The sequence below is a fragment of the Alosa sapidissima genome, chromosome 21, assembly GCF_018492685.1.
Source record: "Alosa sapidissima isolate fAloSap1 chromosome 21, fAloSap1.pri, whole genome shotgun sequence".
Taxonomy (NCBI): Eukaryota; Metazoa; Chordata; class Actinopteri; order Clupeiformes; family Clupeidae; genus Alosa; species Alosa sapidissima.
The window spans coordinates 5,003,924-5,008,468 of record NC_055977.1 but is presented as its reverse complement, the minus strand read 5'-3'; positions in this window follow the sequence as shown (position 1 = coordinate 5,008,468).

The following is a 4,545-nucleotide window of genomic DNA, read 5'->3' as shown; positions in this document are numbered from 1 at the left end:
TACTCTTTTGATCCCGTGAGGGAAATTTGGTCTCTGCATTTGTTCCATGTGCTCTGCATTTGTTCACTGTGTGCTGTGTATGTTTCACTATTAGTGAAACATACACAGCACACAGTGAACACACAGTGAGTTGAAGCACACACTAACCCAGAGCTCAGTGAGCTGCCTGCTACAGCAGCGCTCGGGGAGCAGTGAGGGGTTAGGTGCCTTGCTCAGGGGTTAGGTGAGGGGTTAGGTGAGGGGTTAGGTGCCTTGCTCAGGGGTTAGGTGCCTTGCTCAGGGGTTAGGTGCCTTGCTCAGGGGTTAGGTGAGGGGTTAGGTGCCTTGCTCAGGGGTTAGGTGAGGGGTTAGGTGCCTTGCTCAGGGGTTAGGTGAGGGGTTAGGTGCCTTGCTTGCACTTCAGCCGTGGATGTGGGCATGGGAGAGCAGTGTTCAACCACTTCCCCCACCCAAATTTTTCCTACTGAGTCGGGGATCAAACCGACAACCCTTCGGTTACAAGCCCGAAGCCCCTCCAAATGCAGATGCCCCTCCAAATGCAGATGCTGTTGGCTTTGAGTTTCTCCCCAAGCTCTTACAGTGTGAGGACGCAGACAAACAGGCTCAAGTTGGGTTCATGGTGAGATCTGGTATTTACCAGACCAAAGACACAGAGACCTGCAGTGGAGATGGTGAGATCTGGTATTTACCAGACCAAAGCCACAGAGACCTGCAGTGGAGATGGTGAGATCTGGTATTTACCAGACCAAATCCACAGGGACCTGCAGTGGAGAGTTTTTCAATGGAACCCCAGCTGCCTGATGGTCAGGAAGCAAAGCTGCTGCTGCACCTCACAGTCCAACACACATAAAGCTAAGAACAGGGCAATTGAACAGGGCAATAGGTGTAGTAAGGCTTCCTCTAGCCCAGATTTATTACACACTAGTGCAGTACCTATCCAAAATGTGCATGCAGGCATATGAGTCCAGTGTTGGTCACCATAATGTTGAGGTCAAGATTGCTTCTGTAGCTGTACAGAGCTGGACTGGTCATCGGGCGTGCCAGGCATTTAACTAATAGGACAGTCAGTCAGCGGTTCATTGATTAATTGTCTTTATTACACGGCTCTTCACAAGGCAGGTAGAATGCTCCATTGACTTGAATAGGATTTCCCAAAGTTCTAGCGGTCATTATTTCTTGGGAAAGGACCTCTGAAAAAAATAATGACCGCTGTCAATGGCAAGAAAAAAAGTCCATTCAGGGCGGAACAAGACCCCTCCGCTGTGCGTCGGGGTGGGTCCGGTTCGCCCTGTCGGGACTTATTTTCCCAATAATCTCTACATTATCCCTTACATAGTGACACTGGGCTGGCCCAATAATAACTTATTAAGGTTAATAACTACCCAATGGTTCTGTAGCTGTAGGTACTGGCAATGGGGGACATGTTGTTGAGGTCAAAGGTCACAAAATGCTGTCCTTTAATGAAATATTTAGCATTTCACAGCAAATACCTTGGTCAGATCCAGTGTCAGTCATATAGATGGGAGATATTCCTCATAGAGACAAAGGTCTCGCTTTCACGGGTCCCACCGTTAGTAAGCCTTAATTCCCTACACGTAGCTCCCACATAGCATTTACACTGATAAACGCATACAGTTCCCGACGTGCATCACCTACACGACCCGCGGCGTTTCAAAGCCTACCCTGCTAGCGACCGCTACAAACATTACGTTTAAAACAACCACAATGCATGTCAGTTCAGTCTACAACATTTATTTATCAACATACATAGCGAACAGTGAGGTACCCACTGATTCAGCTCCATTGTTCATTCCATAGTAGCAATAACATCACTTTTGAAACATACACAACACTTACGCATCTTGTTGGCCGACTTTCTGTTGGGTGCGTCCGAATACTGGTCCCCTGGGGAAACACGAACCGCATTGGAGCCAGTTCCTTATTCACTGTCCCGGGGTTGTTTGGCGCGGGGGTGGTGAGTTGGCGTGTGTTTAATTAGTTTGTTATTATTTGTTATGATTGTTGCATGTAAAGTCCCTGTCTGTATGTAAAGTATATGTGTGGCCATTTATGTACTTTGTATGGTAAAATTATGTGTTATGTCATAGGTTATGTATCTGTATGGAAAAGGTCCATAGTCATACCTCATGTATTACACCCTGTTGGATAGTGAGCTCTACCAATTCACTTTTGATTGGTAGGCCTATTTAAGGGAGAAAGAGAGAGTGGAATGGGAAGTTCTTTGAAATGGCAGAGTACTGTGTCAGCTTGCTGTGAGGCTGTATACAGTGTGAGTTTGGAACGCCTATGATGGCCGGTTTTGTTTTCTTTTTCAAAGTATTTTTGTTTGTTTGTTATTTCATATATTGCACCTGTGCACTGTAAATAAACCTGCACCTTTATCACTTAAATCTCGAGAGCTATTTGTTGTCTGCCAACCCTTGAGGGGCAGCCGTGGCCCACTGGTTAGCACTCTGGACTTGTAACCGGAGGGTTGCCGGTTCGAGCCCCGACCAGTGGGCCGCGGCTGAAGTGCCCTTGAGCAAGGTACCTAACCCCTCACTGCTCCCCGAGCGCCGCCGTTGAAGCAGGCAGCTCACTGCGCCGGGATTAGTGTGTGCTTCACCTCACTGTGTGTTCACTGTGTGCTGTTTGTGTTTCACTAATTCACCGATTGGGTTAAATGCAGAGACCAAATTTCCCTCACGGGATCAAAAAAGTATATATACTTATATACTTATACCTTCAACCACTGGAGTTTTCTGGACACGGCCATCCCTTAAATGTGAGTTGGGGGTTGCAAAGCCTCTCTCTCACAGGGGGCCTATGTGTCTAATTTGGGGGCTTGTGGGATTCGCATGTTATTTTTTGGAGAGTATTATATCTTTGTTCTAGGGGTTCTTAAGGTTTTAAAGGACTCAAATCAAAGGTCAAATTCAGAAAAGGTCAAATTTGGTGTTTTGTCCATAAACCTCACATTGCTGGTATTATAGCATAGGGTTTGGTGCCAAAAATCAAAGATATTCTACAAGGTAGTGTGCAAAAGTGGGCCACTTAAACAATACAACATTATAAAACATTTTTAGGCTGATGATTGATCTCTTTAACAAAAAATTCTCGAAATTGTCCATAATACTTCAATATCAATACTATTAATTCATGCCTATTAGTGTGCTTGAGTGTAGGCCTAGTCTGCTCTGTCAGTTCTTGTCTACACCCATTCAGAGCACAAAGTGCAGAGATCTCTGTTAAATCAAATTTAATAGACTTTTACATAGTACCAGCTTCATAGCCTATGTGTTGATATGATGTGTTGATATTGAGGCAATGATTCCATGCAATGGCTTGGGCTCCCTGACTCCTTGGGCCCGGTAGGCCTGTGCAGTAATCCATCCCTGACTACCAGTGACAGTTGGCTGATGATAGCTGGCAGTGATAGAATTTAGAATATATAATATATAATAAGCACATAGTGCTCTGTTCTTCATGGTTGGTGATATTAGTGACCACCTAGCCTTCTACATTTGAGCAAGCACATTTTCATAGTTCATGTTGGCACAGTCTAGTTAGGTTATATTCTGAGGTGTGACTTTCTGTTAGTCAGGTGATGGCACACATATTCTAAAAGAAACAGATTTTGGGCTATGTATCCAGTGGCAGATATGTGTGGACTGGTGAATGACCCATCACTAGAGACATATTGAGAGAGTATGGAGATGGGGATCACAGATCAGCCAACGATTACATTGTTACAATGCAGTTATTTTACAACAGAACAAAGCAGTTTGGCACAGGAACTGCTACAAATCCACCTGTAACAGTGATCATCTGCAGCATGCTAAGATTCGCTACTAGAAATCATGTGAAGCAGGCAGGACTCATTGTCTTCAGAAAAGACGTGGTAGACCATCTTCTGAACCTGCAGCAACACCTGCAACTGCATCAAGTCCATCTAGAGGGACTTTGTACACCTGTTCAGCAGCAGCTGCTGCCAGCATAGATAAGTGCTTCTTCTGTCAGAAGCAGACAAAAGAGCGTCTGCATGAGGTGTCCTCTTTCAATGCAGGCCACCAACCAAGAACTATAAGTAATATTTTGAAGTCAATGACTTTAACAGGTAGCCAGTGTAAAGATATGCTAGGATGGGGGAAATATGTTCATATTTTTGTGTGTGTGAGCAGCTGCATTTTGAATAAGCTGTAAGCTCTTTAGACAGGTATTATTACAGCCAGCATAATAGCATTGCAATAGTCTATCCTTGAGATGACAAAACATTAATTTATCGGCATCTGGTAAGGATAAGGACTTCCTTATCTTTGAAATGTTCCTTAAATGGTAAAATTAAGTTTTGCTGATCTGTTTTATGTGATTACTTAGTGCTAGGTCCTGGTCAATTATAACTCCCAGGTTTTTAACACTTGTGGATGAGGTCAGTGGAAGATCACTATATGTAGCCTGTGATGTGGATAGGATATCCCTCATCTTTTTAGAACCTAAAACCATGACTTCTGTTTTATCTGAGTTCAAAAGCAGGAAATTATTTGT